Source organism: Rhinoraja longicauda, chromosome 7 (assembly GCF_053455715.1).
Source record: "Rhinoraja longicauda isolate Sanriku21f chromosome 7, sRhiLon1.1, whole genome shotgun sequence".
Classification (NCBI taxonomy): Eukaryota; Metazoa; Chordata; class Chondrichthyes; order Rajiformes; family Arhynchobatidae; genus Rhinoraja; species Rhinoraja longicauda.
The window spans coordinates 12,212,281-12,233,761 of record NC_135959.1 but is presented as its reverse complement, the minus strand read 5'-3'; the positions used below and the strand labels follow the sequence as shown (position 1 = coordinate 12,233,761).

Sequence of the window (21,481 nt, the reverse complement as noted above, 5' to 3'; positions counted from 1 at the left end):
GCGTAGGTTTACTAGGTTAATTCCCGGAATGGCGGGACTATCATATGTTGAAAGACTGGAGCGACTAGGCTTGTATACACTGGAATTTAGAAGGATGAGAGGAGATCTCATCGAAACGTATAAGATTATTAAGGGGTTGGACACGTTAGAGGCAGGAAACATGTTCCCAATGTTGGGGGAGTCCAGAACCAGGGGCCACAGTTTAAGAATAAGGGGTAGGCCATTTAGAACTGAGATGAGGAAAAACTTTTTCAGTCAGAGAGTTGTGAATCTGTGGAATTCTCTGCCTCAGAAGGCAGTGGAGGCCAATTCTCTGAATGCATTCAAGAGAGAGCTAGATAGAGCTCTTAAGGATAGCGGAGTCAGGGGGTATGGGGAGAAGGCAGGAGCGGGGTACTGATTGAGAATGATCAGCCATGATCACATTGAATGGTGGTGCTGGCTCGAAGGGCCGAATGGCCTACTCCCGCACCTATTGTATATTGTCTAAGTGCCCAATCAAAATCGAGTTATAATCAATTCGGCCTGCTTAATACAAATAGTTTCCTTAGTCAATGGTTGCATTGTATCTCAGGGCTACGGAAACATGCATTGTATCAGAAAGCCCTGAACTTGGGCCCCACACTAGGGCGGCACGGTGGCGCAGCGGTAGAGTTGCTGCCTTACAGCGAATGCAGCGCTAGAGACTCGATCCTGACTACGGGCGCCGTCTGTACGGAGTTTGTACGTTCTCCCCGTGACCTGCGTGGGTTTTCTCCGAGATCTTCGGTTTCCTCCCACACTCCAAAGACGCATAGGTATGTAGGTTAATTGGCTGGGCAAATGTAAAAATTGTCCCTAGTGTGTGTAGGATTGTTTTAATGTGCGGGGATCGCTGGGCGGCGCGGACCCGGTGGGCCGAAGGGCCTGTTTCTGCGCTGTACCTCTAAATCTAAAAAAAATCTAAACTTCGCAAAGACATTTCATATCCTTTTTCCGTCCTCCTGATTTTTCATTGGTTTATTCCTACTTCCTTTATGTCCCTCAAGGGCCTTGTTTGATTTCAGCTTCCTACACCTTACAAATGATTATTTTTCCATTTACCTAAAAGCATCTCATGTCATCCAATATTGCCAATGTCTGCCATCCTATCTTTCATCTTCGCAGGAACATGTTGGTCCTGAATTGCAATCATCATGTCATTTAAAAAGTCTCACTTGTTAATATTACCAAGAAAGACCGTGGGCAGCACGGTGGCGCAGTGGTAGAGTTGCTGCCTTACAGCACTTGCAGCACCGAAGACCCGGCTTTGATCCCGACTTTGGGTGTAGGGACTTTGTACGTTCTCCACATGACTGATCTGAAGAAGGGTCTCGACCCGAAACATCGGCCATTCCTTTTCTCCTGAGATGCTGCCTGACCTGCTGAGTTACTCCAGCATTTTGTGAATAAATACCTCTGGAGAACATGGATAGGGGATCTTTAGGCTCGGAGCCCATCCTCAGTATCCCAGTCCAAAGAAGAGTCTCAACCCAAAACGTCACTATCTAAGTTCTCCAGAGATGTTGTCTGACTTACTGAGTTACTCGGGCACTTTACAACTTTTTTCTGTGTAAACCTGCACCTGCAGTTAATTTTGAGGAAGGGTCCTGACTCGAAACATCACCTATCCTTTAGCTCCAGAGATGCTGCCTGACCCACTGAGTTACTCCAGCACTTTGTGTCTAACTATAGATCCTTGTTTCTGCAGGTTGGTAGGTTAAATGGCCACCAGAAATTGCCCCTAATGTGTATAGAGAGTTGATGCCCATATGGGGAAAATAAAATATGATATTCAGGTAGGATTGGTGTCAGTGGGTTGTTGATGGTCAGCACATTCTCGATGGGCCAAAGGGCCTGTTTCCATGTGGAAAACCAGTGCATGTTTATCAAATGAAAATGAACTCAGTCAACCAAAAACATCTCATGGAAACAAGGAACAGTAGATGCTGGTTTACAGAAAAAGACACAAAGAGCTGGGGTAACTCCGTTGGTCAGGCAGCATCTCTAGAGAACAGAGATGAGATGATGTTTTGGGTTGGGACCCATCTTCAGAAATCCAGCTAGACTGGATTATAACTGCCGTTGACATGCGACCAGCCAAATCGTCTATTAACTAGCATTTATGTGCCAAAGGAATTGCTGATTTATACTTCTGAGTTCACTTTTGCCAGATGGATTGTCAATCTCACACCTTTTCTGTCCAACGCCAACTCCTTGTTTTCACATCCTCCCACTCTTCCCAAACACAACAGGGGGAATACGCAATCATCCGTTGACCATCTAGCTGGCTGGCATAAGGCCATGATAAATGTGGGGAAAGTCGGGGAAAGGGTGACACGGTGGCACAGCGGTGGCATTGCTGCCTTACATCGCTAGAGACCGGGTTCGTTCCTGACTACGGGTGCTGTCTGTACAGAGTTTGTACATTCTCCCTATGACCTCGTGGGTTTTCTCCTGGTGCTCCAGTTTCCTTTCGCATTCCAGAGACGTACAGGTTTGTCGGTTTTTGCATATCTTTCATTCATGTGTTCTCTATCTCTCTATATCACCGTCTATATCTCTCATTTCCCTTTCCCCTGACTCTCAGTCTGAAGAAGGGTCTTGACCTGAAAAGTCACCTGTTCCTTCTCTCCAGAGATACTGCCTGACCCGCTGAGTTACTCCAGGTTTTTGTGTCTATCTTTGGCTTAAACCAGCATCTGCAGGTCAGTTTGAACAAGGGTCTCGACTTGAAACGTCACCCATTCCTTCTCTCCAGAGATGCTGCCTGTCCCGCTGAGTTACTCCAGCATTTTGTGTGGTCCTTCCTGCACAGGTTTGTAGGTTAATTGAGGGCGTGCAGCGTAGGTCTACTATGTTAATTCCCGGAAGACTGGAGTGACTAGGCTTGTATACACTGGAATTTAGAAGGATGAGAGGGGATCTTATCGAAACGTACGATTATTAAGGGGTTGGACACGTTAGAGGCAGGAAACATGTTCCCAATGTGGGGGGGGGGGGGGGGAGTCCAGAACCAGCGGCCACAGTTTAAGAATAAGGCCATTTAGAACGGAGATGAGGAAAAACTTTTTCGGTCAGAGGGTTGTGAATCTGTGGAATTCTCTGCCTCAGAAGGCAGTGGAGGCCAATTCTATGAATGCATTCAAGAGAGAGCTAGATAGAGCTCTTAACGATAATGAAGTCAGGGGGTATGGGGAGAAGGCAGGAACGGGGTACTGATTGAGAATGATCAGCCATGATCACATTGAATGGCGGTGCTGGCTCGAAGGGCCGAATGGCCTATTCCTGCACCTATCGTCTATTAATTGGCTTTGGTAAGTTGTAAAATTGTCCCTCGTGTGGAGGAATGTTGCTGGTGTGCGGGGTGATCATTGGTCAATGCAGACTCGGTGGGCCGAAGGATCTGTTTCCCTGCTGCATCTCCATAGTCTAAAAAGTGAAATCTAAAGTGTAAAGAATATTCAGTAGACGGCTTTGGAACACTCGATCCAAACACATGACGTTGTAAACAGGAGAGACTGAGAGGAAAGCATTTGCATTTATATAGAATTTTGTCATCCTTCGCAGCTCTCCAAATACAATGAACCATCTTGAAGTGTGGTGACTGGTGTTTGCAGCTGCAGAAAATTAAAACATAGGAGTGAATTCCTATAGGTGGCCCCAGCCTGTGACTTTATTAGGAGATGCGAAAAAAACCTACAAAAATAAAATGTCCATCAGGGTTTTCAGTGGCAAACCCTTAAGAACCTCTTGGAAATTCATTATCCAGTGGACCGTGCCACCAGCTGTAGGTGTATGAGGGCAAAGCTGTAGACAATGAGGGCAAAGCTTTAGACAATGAGGGCAAAGGAATGGCAGCGGTAGAGTTGCTGCCTTACAGCCCTTACAGCGCCAGAGACCCAGGTTCGATCCCGACTACGGGTGCTGCCTGTACGGAATTTGTACATTCCCATGGTAACCGTGTGGGTTTTCTCCGAGATCTCCGGTTTCCCCCCACACTCCAAAGACGTACAAGTCTGTAGGTTAATTGGCTGGGTATAAATGTAAATTGTCCCTCGTGTGTGTAGGATAGTGCTAATGTGTGGGGATCGCTGGTGGGTGTGGACTCGGCGAGCCGAAGGGCCTGTTTCCACGCTGTGTCTCTCAGCCAAACATCGTCTCTTTGGGCTTCTCCGAGGTATGTGATAAGGTTGGCTGCCCTGGGAGGTTAGATCGAAGGGGTCCAGAGAGAGATAGCCGACTGGATGGAGAATTGGCTTCATGGAAGGAAGCAGATGGTGATGGTGGAAGTTAGAGATTTTCAGACTGGAGGCCTGTGTTGTGCCTCAGGGATCAATGCTGAGCCTTTCTGCTGTTTGTGGTTTATATCAAGGATATGGATGAGAATGCACAAAGGCATGATTAATAAGTTGCAGCTGACACTAAAGTGAGTTGTATCGTAGATAACAAAGATGATTATCAAAATTTGCAGCAGGATCTTACCGGTTGTGCAAGCAGGCTGAGGAATGGTTAGTGGAGTTTAATGCAGTTAAATGGGACGTCTGCATTCTTGGATGTCAAACTAGGGCAGGACCTTTACCGTGAAAGGCAGGGCCCTGGAGTGTGTTGTAGAGCAGTGGGATCTAGAAGTGCAGGTGCATCGTTCCTTGAAAGTAGCATCATAGATAGATAGGGCGGTCAACAAGACTTTCGGTACATTGGCCTTTATCAAAAGGGTACTGACTATAGAAGTTAGGATGTTATGCTATAGTTGTACAGGAGTATATTGTTCAGTATTAGACAATAGACAATAAGTACAGGAGTAGGCCATTCGGGCCTTCGAGCAAGCAACTCCATTCAATGTGATCATGGCTGATCATCCACAATCAGTACCCCGTTCCTGCCCTCTCCCCATACCCCCTGGCTCCACTATCATTAAGAGCTCTATCTAACGCTCTTGAAAGCATCCAGAGAATTGGCCTCCACTGCCTTCTGACGCAGAGAATTCCACAGATTTACAACTCTCTGAGTAAAAAGGTTTTTCCTCATCTCTGTTCTAAATGGCCTACCCCTTATTCGTAAACTGTGGCCCCTGGTTCTGGACTCCCCCAATATTGGGAACATGTTTCCTGCCTTTAGCGTGTCCAATCCCTTAATAATCTTATATGTTTCAATAAGATCCCCTCTCATCCTTCTAAATTCCAGTGTATACAAGCCCAGTCGCTCCAATCTTTCAACATATGACAGTCCCGCTATTCCGGGAACTAACCCCGTGAACCTACGCTGCACTCCCTCAATAGCAAGAATATTGATCACGCTGCCATAGGAGAGATGTTGTTCAGCTGGATAGAGTGCAGAAAAGATATATAAGAATGCTGCCAGGACTTGGGGGGCTGAGATATGGGGAGAGGTTGGGCAAGCTAAGACTTAATTCCTTGGAGCGCAGGAGGATGAGGAATGATCTTATAGAGGTGTATAAGATCTTGAGGGAAACCAATAAAGTAAATGCACAGTCTTTTACCCAGAATAAAAGTCAAGAACTAGGGGACATAGGTTTAAGGTGAGAGAGGAAAAATGAGGGGTGACTTTTTCCACACAGAAGGTGGTGAGTATATGCAACAAGCAGCCAAATGAAGTAGCTGAGGCAGGTGCCATAATGACATTGAACAAACATTTGGACAGGTGCACAGATAGGAAGGTTTTAGAGGGATATTGGCCAAACACAGGCAGGTGGGACCAGTGTAGATGGGCTTCTTGGTCAGCATGGGGAAGTTGGGCAGAAGGACCTGTTTCCATTCTGTATGATTCTATGACTACGAGTCTATGGTATGAGCCAGACAGAGACAAGTATCACTAGCTCAGTTAAGCAAATTGGTCAGCACGGATGAGTTGGGCTGAAGGGCCTGCATCCGTGCTGTGTAGCCCTTTGACTCTGATTTTATGATGGCTGGTGAAAATACTAACATTATAGCAACACCGACAAGAGGTTGGAAATTAAGTTACGCAGGCACGGAATGGTTCTAAAGTAAATTGGTCGTGGATATCCACTGTTTACGGTGAAATGATTTAACAGCCATTAACAAGATGGGTTTAACATCGGAAAAGGAAGTAGCCAAAAATTACTGAAGATAGAGCAGCCGAAATGGGGGAAGTTCCTATTAAATTGACATATTCCAAAAGGCCATCTGAAATAACGTTTGAGTGTATTTTTTTTTAAATTGTACATTTCCTAGAGGTTTTTTTAAATTTCCATTTTGTATTGGTAATTTGTAACGAGGATAAAATTTCCAATAAAGTCCCCGAGCCAAGAGCGAACAGAAATGTGTTGTTTTGAAATTGGGCAATGCGAGAATTAGCATATAAATAGAGAATAAGTAATTCCTTTTGTCTGCTGCTGTTTTAATGAAGACTTCTTAGAAAAGGGTTAACACCTCTATTAAAATTCAACAGGGGCCTGCAAGTGTTCAGTGCTCATAATTGCCATTGTGACTGACAGAACTCTGGGCCAGTCGCATTTGGAGAGGCAGCAACATGCTTTATCGCTGGTAATATTGTGTCAACTAATTATTTGCTAATTACATGTCATGATTCCCGTGTTAGCTGATTAAAAAGGAACGATGTCTCCATCTTGGGAATAGTAATGAAAGGAGGGTTAGCCTGAGCTGCATTGTAAAGCTCCCTGCGGGCAGCATTGTGTTGCCACATTCACAGATTGACATTAAAGGTGTTTACAATGATCTCCCTGCATTTAAGAAGCAACGTGGAAACAGGCTTTTCGGCCCACCGGGCCCATGCCGACCAGCGATCCCCGTACACTAGCACTACCCCGCACACTCGGGACAATTTACAATTCACGGAAGCCAATCAACCCCTACAGGGGGTACAGGGCCCTAGTGATGCCGCACCAGGAGTACTGTGTGCAGTTCTGGTCTCCAAATTTGAGGAAGGATATTCTTGCTATTGAGGGCGTGCAGCGTAGGTTTACTAGGTTAATTCCCGGAATGGCGGGACTGTCATATGTTGAAAGACTGGAGAGACTAGGCTTGTATACACTGGAATTTAGAAGGATGAGAGGGGATCTTCAAGATTCAAGATAGCTTTATTTGTCATCCAATATTGGACGAAATTCAGTCACCCACAGTCCAACAATAAAAGCATTAAATAGGCATTAAAATTACACAACCCTAAAAACACACCAAAAAAAAGAAACATCCATCAAAGAAACATCCATCACAGTGAGTCTCCTCCAGTCCTCTCTCTCCTCACTGTGATGGAAGGCCACAATGTCTTTCCCTTCTCCTGCTGTCCTCTCCCGCGGTCAGGTTGTTGTGGTTGCAGGCCGCGCCGGACGGTCCGCAGCGGCCCGAGCCTAAGGCGAGTCCCAGCCGCTCCCGCAGCCTCGGAAGACGGCCGGCTCCGCTGATGATAAGTCCGATCCGGGGCGGGCGAACACGCTGCTGCTGTTGCTGCACGTCGGGGCGGTCGTGGCTCCCGACATTGAAGCCCCCGCCCAGCAGAGAAATATCCCGTGGCATATCTTAGGCCGCGCCGGACGGTGAAATGTCCGCGACCCAAGCCACACGACCCCGGGGCGGGCGAACACGCTGCCGCTGCCGGAACTCCCGATGTCGGCATCCACGCGGCCTGAGCCTAAGGCGAGTCGCAGCCGCTCCCGCAGCCTCTGAGGACGGCCGGCTCCGCTGATGGCAAGTCCGGTCTGCAGGCTCAGCGAACCAGAGCCCTGGAGGCCGACAGCTCCAGGAGTTGGGCCGGTGGTAGGCCGCAGCAGGAACGGAGACACCACCCAGAAAACAAAGGTCGGGTCTCCGTTCGGAAGGGACACATATTTACAATTTTACAGTTCCCTCCCTCCCGCCCACATACACACATAGTACACAAACACAAAAACACAACATCACAACTACAATTAAGACAAAAAAACAACAAAAACACAAAGACAAATGGACCGCAGGTAAGCCGCAGCTGCTATGGCAGCGCCGCCATTTTGGATCAATCGAAACGTATAAGATTATTAAGGGGTTGGACACATTAGAGGCAGGAAACATGTTCCCAATGTTGGGGGAGTCCAGAACAAGGGGCCACTGTTTAAGAATAAGGGGTAGGCCATTTAGAACAGAGATGAGTAAAAACTTTTTCAGTCAGAGAGTTGTGAATCTGTGGAATTCTCTGCCTCAGAGGGCAGTGGAGGCCAATTCTCTGAATACATTCAAGAGAGAGCTAGATAGAGCTCTTAAGGATAGCGGAGTCAGGGGGTATGGGGAGAAAGCAGGAACGGGGTACTGATTGAGAATGATCAGCCATGATCACATTGAATGGCGGTGCTGGCTCAAAGGGCCGAATGGCCTACTCCTGCACCTATTGTCTATTGTCTATTGTCTATAAACCTGTACGCTTTGGAGTGTGGAAGGAAACCATAGCACCCGGAGAAAACCCACGTGGCCACAGGAGAAGTATACTCCCTTTAGCATTAGCATCCAGGGAATCAGCTTTCCCAGCATCACCAAGATTTAGTTTAGTTTCGTCTAGTTCAGAAATACAGGGTGGAAACAGGCCCTTTGGCCCACCGAGTCCGCGCTGACCAGCGATCCCCACACACTAATTCTATCCTTCACACACTAGGGACAATTTACAATTTTACCAAGCCAATTAGTCTACAAACCCGTACGTCTTTGGAGTGTGGGAGGAAACCAGAGCACCTGGGGAAAACCCACGCAGGTCATGGGGAGAACGTCCAAACTCCGTACAGAGAGCATCCCTGGTCAGGATCAAACTCGGATCTCTGATGCTGCAAGGCAGCAACTCTACCGCTTCGCCACTGTGCCACCTGGTGAAGCTCTTGCAGCTGCTGGATTATTGACGTTTTACTGTACATACAAGTATATGTTGCCTGCATTAGTGACTTCACTCAAAGAATATTTCATTGGACATAAAGGCTTTGCACGTGCTAAGATTGTAATACGTTGTAATGCCATATCAAGAAAGCACAGAATGTGCACTTTGCTCCCCACAAGCTGCATGTTCCAGATGCCCAGCCACTTTCAAATTCAGAAAGTCCATTTGGATGACTGAGCAGCTAATCGAATGAAGCTGCACTGTCCATGGTCCTGCCCATTAGCTGCTTTACTGTGCATTAGAAACATAGAAAATAGGTGCAGGAGGAGGCCATTTGGCCCTTCGAGCCAGCACCGCCATTCATTCTGATCATGGCTGATCATCCCCAATCAATAACCCATGCTTGCCTTCTCCCCATATCCCTTGATTCCACTAGCCCCTAGAGCTCTATCTAACTCTCTCTTAAATCCATCCAGTGATTTGGCTTCCACTGCCCTCTGTGGCGGAGAATTCCACAAATTCACAACTCTCTGGGTGAAAACGTTTTTTTCTCACCTCAGTTTTAAATGGCCTCCCCTTTATTCTAAAACTGTGGCCCTTGGTTCTGGACTCGCCCAACATCGGGAACATTTTTCCTGCATCTAGCTTGTCCAGTCCTTTTATAATTTTATGTTTCTATAAGATCCCCTCTCATCCTTCTAAACTCCAGTGAATACAAGCCTACAAGCATTGAAATCTGTATAACCAATATTTGACTAAAGCAAGTTTAAAAAAAAACTAACTGGTGATAAACAAAATATTGAGTGTGTCTTAAAAAAAAATCCCCAATTTAGTTTATGTTTAAAGATGCAGCATGGAAATAGACTCCAAGTCCACACTGACCATTAATCACTGGTTCACACTGGGTTTCCAGTTTCTCATCCACTCCCTATGCATAAGGGGCATTTTACAGAGGCCAACAAATCCACACAGATTTGGGATGTTACCATTTATTCCGAGCGGACTAGAGTACAAAACAAGGATGTAATGCTGAGGCTTTATGAGGGGCTGGTCAGGTATTGTGAGCAATTTTGGGCCCCATACAGAAAATAGGTGCAGGAGTAGGCCATTCGGCCCTTCGAGCCAGCTTCGCCATTCAATATGATCATGACTGATCATCCAGAATCAGTAACCCGTTCCTGCTTTCTCCCCATATCCCTTGATTCCGTTAACCCTAAGAACCATAAGAGTCTGAAGAAGGGTCTCGACCCGAAACGCCACCCATTCCTTCTCTCCAGAGATGCTGCCTGTCCCGCTGAGTTACTCCAGCTTTTTGTGTCTATCTTTAGTTATATCTAACTCTCTTTTGAGTACATCCTGTGAATTGGCAGAGAATTCCACAGATTCACAACTTTCTGGCTGAAAAAGATTTTCCTCATCTCAGTCCTAAATGGCCTACCCCTTATTCTGAAACTGTGACGCCTGGTTCAGGACTCCCTCAACATGGGGAACATTTTTCCTGCATCTAGCCTGTCCAATCCCTTAAGAATCTTATATGTTTCTATAGGATCCCCTCTCATCCTTCTAAATTCCAATGAATATATGCCCAGTCGATCCATTCTTTCACCATATGTCAGTCCCGCCATCCCGGGAATTAACTGAGGAAGGATATGCTGGCACTGGAGAAGGTCCAGAGGAGGTTTATGAGAATGATCCCAGGAATGAGTGGGTTAACATATGATGAGCGTTTGCCGGCACTAGGCTTCTACTCATTGGTGTTTAGAAGGATGAAGGGGGACCTAATTGAAATTTACTGCGTAGTGAAAGGCCCAGATAGAGTGGATGTGGAGCGGATGTTTTCACTTGTCGGTGAGTCTAGGACCAGAGGTCATAGCTCAGAATAAAAGGACGTTCTTTTTAATCAGAGGGTGGTGAATCTGTAGAATTAATTGCCACAGAAGGCTGTGGAGGCCAAGTCAATGGATATTTTTAAGGCAGAGATTGATAGGTTCTTGATTAGTATGGGTATCAGGGGGTACGGAGAGAAGGCAGGAGAAGGCAGGAGAATGGGGTTAAGAGGGAAAGATAGATCAGCCATGATTGAATGGCAGAGTAGACTTGATGGGCCAAATGGCCTAATTCTGCTCCTCTCACTTATGAACTTTTGAATTTATGAAACTGCAGTACCCGGAGGAAACCCACGTGGTCACATGGGGAACATGCAAACTCCACACAGACAGCACCCAAAGTCAGGATCGCACCTGGGTCCCTTGCACTGTGCTGCCCCGATCTGCTTATTACTTGTGCCTCTGATGTTTTCCTCTGCTTTGTTGCTTGATAAGAACAGTATTTTTCGGAATCAAAAACCAAAGAATAAAACAAAAAGCCAATGCAAAAAATGAATGACCTCGAGGGTAAATTTATTATTGCCAGAACTCAGATTTTTAAACAACTTCTACTGGTTGGTTATGAGGTGACATCAAGCAAGAGGATAAATATCAAACAATTTCCAGGCTCAAACATTTCATTAAAACAGGAAATTTGCTGCATTGTCAAGATATAAACTTTAGTTAATAGGGCTACAATTCTTTTTATCAATTATTGTACCTTACTGTCTTTGAGAATCAATTGAGAGAACATTGAAATATGTAAGCTGATCAATTTTCCAACATCAAAATTAGCTTGTCTAATAAAATTAAGACACTAAGCTGTATCTGACAGTTAAGGTTCGGTTTAAAAAAAAGCCAAGGATTTCTTATTTTCTGGAGTTGTGATGGTAATTTATGGTAAACACGCACTGGGATCTCGATGAGCGATGTGCCCGAGTCCATTTGACTATTTGCAGCTGCACACAAAATCTGTGCTATTCAGAATTGTGATCTCAGTGCCGAGTCAGCACTACTCAGGATCTTTTCCTGTCTTCCCTTACGACAGAGAAAGGGGACGACGTGCTGGTTATCTCCATGAGAGCTGAAGTAGAGCTGGCTCACACTGCCTTAAAAAGGGGGATGGCAAGCAACAATGAAAGCTAAGTGTAAGCTTTCAAGTGTAAGGATAGTGGAGTCAGGGGGTATGGGGAGAAGGCAGGAACGGGGGACTGATTGAGAATGATCAGCCATGGTCACATTGAATGGCGGTGCTGGCTTGAAGGGCCGAATGGCCTCCTCCTGCACCTATTGTCTATTGTCCATAAGCTTTGAGCTGTCGGGAGGTGTCTGGAAGATTGGGGTTTGTTAATGGGCCGATGTGAGAGAATTTCAAGAGAGTGTTAGATTTATCCCTTAGAGCTAAAGGAATCAAGGAATGTGGGGAAAAAGTAGGAACGGGGTGCTGATTTTGGATGGTCGGCCATAATCATACTGAGTGGCAGTACTGGCTCGAAGGGCCGAATGGCCTACTCCTGCACCAATTTTCTATGTTTCTCTGTTTCTAATTGGTTTGTTGTAGGAAAATAAGTGGGGGTGGGGTAAAATGAGATTTTTCTGAGAGGCAGCATAGACCTAAACAGGCCCTTTGGCCCACCGAGTCCACACCGACCAGTGACCCCTGCACATTAATACTAGTCTTACACACACTAGGGATACTTTAACATTTTTACCAAGTTAATTAACCGACAATCCTGCACGTCTTTGGAGTGTGGGAGGAAACCGAAGATGTCGGAGAAAACCCACACAGGTGACAGGCAGAACGTACAAACTCCGTACAGACAAACACCAGTAGTCAGGATCGAACCCGGGGTGTTTGGCACTGTAAGGCAGTAGCTCCACTGCTACACCAACCTGTCGCCCAATACGGAAGGAAATCATTCAGCAATCCTATCACTATTACTTCCCTATTACTTCCCTATATCCTTGCAAACTATTCCCTTGCACAGGCCTATCTACCCCCTTTTGATGAGAGGAAATCTTATCGAAACATATAAGATTATTAAGGGGTTGGACACGTTAGGGGCAGGATACATGTTCCCGATGTTGGGGGAGTCCAGAACAAGGGGCCACAGTTTAAGAATAAGGGGTAGGCCATTTAGAACTGAGATGAGGAAAAGCTTTTTCAGTCAGAGAGTTGTGTATCTGTGGAATTCTCTGCCTCAGAAGGCAGTGGAGGCCAATTCTCTGAATGCATTCAAGAGAGAGCTGGATAGAGCTCTTAAGGATAGCGGAGTCAGGGGGTATGGGGAGAAGGCAGGAACGGGGTACTGATTGAGAATGATCAGCCATGATCACATTGAATGGCGGTGCTGGCTCGAAGGGCCGAATGGCCTCCTCCTGCACCTATTGTCTATTGTCTATTTTGATTCGTACATAGAGCATAAAACAGTGCAGCACAAGAACAGGCCCTTCGGCCCACAATGTCGGTCCCGATCGTGATGACAAGACGATCACTTATCAACCTGCACATAATCCATATCCCCTCCATATCCATGTGCCTATATCCACAGATATATCCAAAACTCTTTTAAATGCTACTAACGTATCTGCTTCAACCACAGAAGGATGAATAACGAGATAACTCTCTATTGTAGGCGTTGCATGAAGAGGAGATGTTGGTCAGAACACTGGAAGAACTTCTAATTGAACAGTGTGGGACCTTCTTACTAAAGGAATCCTGCTGGGCTCTTGTGTCTCCAAGTATCTTGCTCAGATGGCCTTTTTTTTGGTCATGGGCCTAAATAATGAGTAATAGGTGTGACATATTCCCTTTCTGGCAAAGGCATCTTTCCAGCAGTGGAGAAAGTGAACAACATGGCTGCACATCCCCTCTTTGTCCCACGAGCTCCGAATACTTTCTGGACACCGTCAACACCACTATCCAGTTGTCTATGTCTAAAGCGGCTGCAATCGACACTGATGAATTCTTAATGTTTTAATGTTTTATGCTTATTCTTAATTGTTCACTGCACGTTCGCGTTGTTACTTGCGAGCGGAGCACCAAGGCACATTCCTTGTATATGTATCTTATTGAAACATATAAGATTATTAAGGGATTGGACACACAAGAGGCAAGAAACATGTTCCCAATGTTGGGGGAGTCCAGAACCCGGGGCCACAGTTTAAGAATAAGGGGTAGGCCATTTAGAACGGAGACGAGGAAAACCTTTTTCGCGCAGAGAGTTGTAAATCTGTGGAATTCTCCGCCTCAGAAGGCAGTGGGGGGCAATTCTCTGGATGCTTTCAAGAGAGAGTTAGATAGAGAGAGCTCTTAATGATAGCGGAGTTAGGGGGTATGGGGAGAGGGCAGGAACGGGGTATTGATTGTGGATGATCAGCTATGATCACAATGGCGGTGCTGGCTCGAAGGGCCGACTGGCCTACTCCTGCACCAATTGTCTATTGTCTACTTGGCTAATAAACGTATTCATTCATTTATTCATTCATTTATTCTTTCTTCTCACCATCACCAGCACTATCGAGTTGGATTTGCCTAACGCGGCAGCAATCTGGAATCATCACAGTGACTTACCTTGCCTCTAAGGTACAATCCTACACTGGGCAATGCATTTATGATCTCACCCATCACACCATTACTCAGTGATCCAATGTCATCAATCAAATCCGTGTGTTTAAAACTGATCTGATTAAATTGATGCAGAGAGATTACACCATATCATTCACAGGGAATTGCACAGTCAATTGTTGCAATCAGTCTTGCGGGTTGCAGACATTTTACAGTGTTAAGCGATCTGTAAGAGGCCGACGTAAAGGTTATGGGAGGTGAATTTTGTTTGTGAGCTAAAGAACAATGGGATGACTGGGAAGACCAAGATTGGTTTTCAGGGTTCTACATGACCAGAGAACGAAGCCCAGTTATCCAAATGAACTGAGCTAATAACGTTTTACACTGCATTGTGTGGATGCATGTGGTTTGCTGTGTGATACGTACTACACACATCAAGTTGAGTTGAGTTTCGTTTAGAGATACAGGGTGGGAACAGGCCCTTCAGCCCACTGAGTCCGTGCCGACCATCGAGCCCCCGCTCTCTAACACTATTCTAAACACAACCGGGACAAATTCCAATTTATACCAAGCCACGTAGCCTCCACACCTGTACATCTTTGGGGTGTGGGAGGAAACCAGAGATCCCGGAGAAAAACCCAAGCAGGTCATAGGCAGAACGTACAAACTCCGTACAGAGAGCACCCCGTAGTCAGGATTGAACCTGGAGCTCTGGCGCTGTTGGCAGCAACTCTACCGCTTCCCTAATTGAGTTGTGTTGAGTTTAGTTTATTGCCACGTGTACTGAGGTACAGTGAAAAGCTTTTGTTGCGCGTTAACCAGTCAGCGGAAAGACAATACATGATTACAATCGAGCCAGCCACAGTGTACAACTACATGATAAAGTCAATAACGGGAATAACGCTTAGTGCAATGTAAGACCAGTAAAGTCCGATCAAAGATATTCCAAGGGTCTCCAATGAGGTAGACATTAGCTCAGGACTGCTCTAAAGTTGTGGTGGGATGGTTCAGTTTCCTGATAACAGCTGCAAAGAAACTATCCCTAAATCTGAAGGTGTGTGCTTTCACACTTCTATACCTTTTGTTCATGGTATGATATCCCTCATACAGCATAATGGGAAAGACATGGTACAGGTAAAGAGATCACAATATAATCCAGTCCAGTGCTGACAATTGGGGCCTTAGCTGTGTAGCCAAAGCCATGAACTCAATTTAAAGGGGGGAGCCCTGTGTGAAAGAATCCCTAAGCCAACTCACCCTGCACGATTCACTTAACGCACAGCGGTCAGTGGGTGAATAGTGGGTGTCAGCTAATTTCCCACAGCTCCTGAGACCAGGGTTCAATTCAGATCCTGGATGCTGTTTTGTGTGGAGTTTGCATGTCCGAACCAAAAATAGTTCTGTCGTTTGAGTCGTTAGGGTAACATGGCAGCGCAGTGGTAGAGTTGCTGCCTTACTGCACCAGAGAACTGGGTTTGATCTTGCCTACAGGTGCTGTCTGTACGGAGTTTGTACTTTCTTCCTGTGACCTGCGTGGGTTTTTTTCCAGGTGCTCCTGTTTCCTTCCACAGTCCAAAGACGTACCCTCAGGGTTTGTAGGCTAATTGGCTTGGTATAATTGTAAATTGTCCCTTGTGTGTACGATCATGTTAGTGTCTGGAGATGCTGGCTAGCACGGACACGTTAGGTCAAAGGGCCTGTTTTCACGCTGTATCTAAACTAAACTAAACTTGTCGGATCACTCTATAGACCACATAGCTTTTATAATTGCCAACATGATTAACAGTGTGAAAGTACAACAAGAGTCTGCATTTATGTAGCACCCCACCCAATCCTTTGCTTTCCGTGAAAGCAAATTTATCATTTCAAATGAGGCAAGCCTCCTTGCTTAACCTGTTGCCAAAATCACTGCTTCTTTCTTAATGTTTCTGACAACCAAAAAGAGTAAATAATAAATAAAATGTTAACATTTTAAACATTTAACAAAAAGCCTAATTAGAACTTTTCAAATCTTCAAATGGCGCAGCGGTAGAGTTGCTGCCTTACAGCGCCAGAGACCCATGTTCGATCCTGACTACGGGTGCTGTCTGTATGGAGTTTGTACGTTCTCCCTTTGACCTGCATGGGTTTTCTCCGGGTGCTCCAGTTTCCTCCCACACTTCAAAGACGTACAGGTTTTTAGGTTAATTGGCTTTGGTAAAGTTGTAAACTGTCCCTCGAGTGTGTAGGATAATGTTAGTGTACGGGGATCGCTGGTCGGCGTGGACTTGGTGGGCCGAAGGGCCTGTTTCACACTGTATCTCTGTGGTCTAAGATATAAAGTCTAAATCTCGTAGATATTTCTAAGTATAATCAAAATCTTTAAAAGATCTGTGATCTGTTAGAATATGTGATTAGAAAACGTCAGCTACCCACTTCTCTTGAACTTGGTAGGAAAGCATTCCCTGAATCTCCCAAGCTGAGCCCAGGTTTTCACAGCTAGCTTGCAGGGATGAGAGTCAATAGCAAAATTGCTGCTTTCACGTTAGACTCAGAACATGGTCTAAACCAACGCCAACAACTGATTGTGACTGTGAATTCTGCTTTCATGTTGACTTCTCAAAGTTACACAGGGGAATGTTGACAATCACCCATACAAAAGCCAAGCCAATCTCTTATTAATGATTTAAAAGACCTGGGTCTCTATTCCTTGGAGCGCAGAAGGATGAGGGGTGATCTTTTTGAGGTGTATAAAATCATGAGAGGAATAGATCGGGTAGATGCACAGAGTCTCTAGCCCAGAGTCAAGTCAAGTCAAGTCAAATGTATTTGTCACATACACATACACGATGTGCAGTGAAATGAAAGTGGCAAGAGTAGGTGAATCGGGGACCAGAGAACATAGGGTTCAGGTGAAGGGGAAAAAATTTAATCGGAATCTGAGGGTTAACTTTTTCACACAAAGGGTGGTGGGTGTATGGACCAAGCTGCCAGAGGGGGTGGTTGAGGCAAGGACTGTCCGAACATGTAAGAAACATTTAGACAGGTACATGGATAAGATAGGATTGGAGGGATATGGACCAAGAGCAGGCAGGTGGGACTAGTGTGGCTGGGACATGGTGGCCAGTGTGGGCAAGTTGGGCCGAAGGGCCTGTTTCCACGCTGTATCACTCTATGACTATGTGCGTTGAAGGGGGAGAGTTAGCACGAACCACTGGTAATCACAGTTGCGTACAACTGACCAAAGTAATTCCTTGTGCTGGAGGGATGCTCTTGGACTATTCGGGAAAATATAATTGAAATCTATATAATTACAAATATCATCCGTAAATAGGAATGTACTGCATGTGATTGTTGTGAAAGGACAGAAGCTGAATGGAAACAAAGCAGACACAGGACAAATGACCTATTTCCGAGGATGCAAAATATTGAATACTAGAGTGCATATCTTTAAGGTGAGAGGGGCAAAGTTTAAAGGAGACGTGTGCGGCAAGATTTTTTACACCGAGAGTGGCAAGTCCCTGGATCGTTCTACTGACGGTGTTGGTGGAGGAAGCTACGTTAGTGGCATTCAAGAGACTTTTGGATAGGCACGTGGATATGCAGGGAATTAAGGGATATGGATTAAGTGCAGGCATATAAGGTATGGTCTTGGCATCATGTTCGGCACATACATTGTGGATGAAGGACCTGGTTGAGTTGCGTAGGAAGGAACTGCAGATGCTGGTTTAAACCGAAGATAGACACAAAATGCTGGAGTAACACAAACGGGTCAGGCAGCATCTCTGCGGAGAAGGAACGAGTGACATTTTTTGGATCGAGACCCTTTTTCAGACTGGGAATCAGGGGAAAGGGAAACGAGAGATATGGGCGGTGATATGGAGAGAAATAGGACAAATTAATGAAAGACATGCAAAGAAGTAACGATTATCAAGCAAAGGTGGAGGCCACAATGGTCCACCCAGTTGTTCTATTTGAGTGTGACAGCTAAAGTGCATGTTTTGTACATTCAGTTTTCTTCTGCTGTCCTGTTTTACAGGTAATCAGCACTGAGGCAGAAAGCATAAGGAAAATGTTTCATTTTGTGTGGATTATTTTCATCTCCACTCGTATATATAGAATCGGACAGCAAGAAAACAGGCCCCTTGACCCTCTGAGCCCAAGCGGGTCATCAAGCAGCCATTTACGCTAATGTTACACTCATCCCATTTTATTTTCCCTACATTCATATCAACTCTCCCCGGTTTTCACCACTTACCTACAATACTTGGAGCAAGGATATTCTTGCTATTGAGGGCGTGCAGCGTAGGTTTACTAGGTTAATTCCCGGAATGGCGGGACTGTCATATGTTGAAAGACTGGAGCGACTAGGCTTGTATACACTGGAATTTAGAAGGATGAGAGGGGATCTTATCGAAACGTATAAGATTATTAAGGGGTTAGAGGCAGGAAACATGTTCCCAATGTTGGGGGAGTCCAGAACAAGGGGCCACAGTTTAAGAATAAGGGGTAGGCCATTTAGAACTGAGATGAGGAAAAACTTTTTCAGTCAGAGAGTTGTGAATCTGTGGAATTCTCTGCCTCAGAAGGCAGTGGAGGCCAATTCTCTGAATGCATTCAAGAGGGAGCTAGATAGAGCTCTTAAGGATAGCGGAGTCAGGGGGTCTGGGGAGAAGGCAGGAACGAGCTACTGATTGAGAATGATCAGCCATGATCACATTGAATGGCGGTGCTGGCTCGAAGGGCCGAATGGCCTACTCCTGCACCTATTGTCAACTCACAGAGGCCAATTAACCGACCAATTTGAACGCTTTTAGGATGTGGAAGGAAACCAGAGCATCGAGAAAAAAAAACCCTAGCAGACATCGGGAGAACGGTTCAAAGCTGCTTTTATTTGTCACCTGAGCAGCTGCACAGTGAAATTCCTTTTGCATGCATTACACGTGCCGGCGCTGCCATTTCTCGCGCCACTATTCAAAATCCAAAGTCCCGTGCGCTCGGAGCAGTTCCCACGAAACAACATCCCTCCGAACCCCTCGCCCGGCAATCTTTGTGTCCTGGGGGGGGGGGGGGGGGGGGGGTGCTTGCTGCAGCCGACCTTGAAGGAGCTGGAGGCATTACCCTGGTTCACCCTCCCACCGGCCCTTGCTCCTCGCGTCCGATGTCTCCAGCTCCCTCCTGGGTTATGCCGACTGACGAGGGTTCGGGAGTGTTCCAGGTCCCACCGACCAACGAGCCTTCCGGCGGCTTACAGATCCCGCCGAGCCTTCGGGGAAGGGGACGGACGGACCGTGATGTGCAGAATGTGCGAACTCCACACAGACACCACCGGAGTCTTCATGAAGAATCCAGTTCGCTGGAGCTCTGAGGCAACAGCTCCACTAGCTGTGTCAGTGTGCAAATGCCTTAGACCTATCCTTCCCTCCCTTCAGTGTCTTGCAATCCCAGCTTCATCATTTACATTCTCGCAGAGAGCAAGGGCAGATCGTTCAATACTAGTTACTGGGAAAATAATTGCACGGCAAGTTTATATTTTCCGAAAAATCAAATTTTATAATACGAAGAAAGGAAGTGCACAAAGGGATTTTTCATGAATATTAATGCAGCCAGAGAGATAATTAAATTGGCAAATTAATTCAAACTCAATCTTTCAAGCCGTCTCCAAGAAAAGAAGCCGTTTAAGCATTTCTCTTCCATCTGACCACAATCATCATTTATTTGACCTGATTGGTAATTAGAAAAAAAAGCAAAAAAGGTTTTTAACAACACAGTAATTATCAAACGAGCATTTTCTGACAGGTTGGGACATGCCTGTGCGTATGAAAAATTGTACCAATTAAACAGCACCCATGCTTTTTTGCATTATGGCAATAATCCACAAATGATTGACGTCACTTATTGTTTTTCAAAGCGTCTGTTTAATTAAATAGCAGAGATTCTCATCAAAATCTTGTGGGTTTTTCCCACCATCTCTTCTAAAAGATAGCAGGATCTGCACAAAATAATTTCAAATTATGTGCAAGTCAAGTGGAGTAAGCTCGGTGTGAAATTTGTGTTCAATCTTCTCTTCATTTTGAAAGAAAAAGCGACATTCCTTAAATGTTATTTCTCATTGATTTTTGATAGATTTAGATAGAGAATGGAAAATAAGAAACTGCCAGCAAATATGTAAGTGTGTAATATGTAATCATTCTTTTTAAAGGAAATCAGATTTTTAAAAATCTCTATAAGATTATGCCATGATAGCACAGATTATTATTGTTGAGAAATCCAGGTGGGGAACCAAGGATAAAGTTTATGGGCGGCACAGTGGCGCAGCGGTAGAGTTGCTGCCTTACAGCGCCAGAGACTTGGGATTGATTCTGACCAAGATGCTGTCTGTATGGAGTTTGTACGTTCTTCCCGTGAGTTTTCTCTGGGTGCTCCGATTTCCTCCCACACTCCAAAGACGTACAGGTTGTAGGTTAATTGGCCTTGGTAAAAATTATAAATTGTCCCTAGTGTGTAGGATACAGGACGATCGGTGGTTAGCGCGGACCTGGTGGGCCGAAGGACCTGTTTCTGCATTGTATCTCTAAAGTCTAAAGGTCTAAAGTCTCATCATACAGCCAACAGCTGACAATAAACCAATCTGTGATGGACTGATTGCTTTTAGACGCTTGTAGATAGGAGGGGTAAGTACAGGACCAGTACAGAGTCGATCTTGACTGGTGCAAAAGTGCAAAAGAAGGAACACTGGATCTTAGGCACATCTCCATCGTCAACAGAAAATAGACACAAAAAGCTGGAGTAACTCAGCGGGTCAGACAACATCTTTGGAGAAAAGGAATAGGTGACGATTCGAGTCGAGATCCTGCTTCAGACATATTCGGTCAACAGCAATATCTCAATGTCTTCCTTTTCACCCAATTGCACCTAGACTTCATCCCAGTGAACTCTGAAGCCTGGGGAGAAGTGTATTGCCAAGCTGGCGGTGTGTGCGCTTCAAATTCAACAGGTCACCAAAAACTCACGGCATTACTCCTAAACATTCCGTGGACTCATTTTTGACATAAAAATACCTTACCTTTGCCACTTGTCACAAAATTGGCATTGCAAATTTGGTACTCAGTATGAAAGCCATCAACTTTAATTTCCATTGAAACAAACTGTGGATGGGTTGTTGTTATAGAAACAAGCAACTAATCCACAATGCCGGTTACATAACCGGGTGGGA

General features: G+C 45.5%; 1 protein-coding gene across 4 annotated transcripts in view; it reads right to left on the bottom strand.

Moving 5' to 3' along the window:
- Window positions 1-21,481, bottom strand: part of gabrb3 (gamma-aminobutyric acid type A receptor subunit beta3) — a 649,138-nt gene that overhangs the window by 378,948 nt on the left and 248,709 nt on the right. The gene's annotated exons all lie outside the window — the stretch shown is intronic.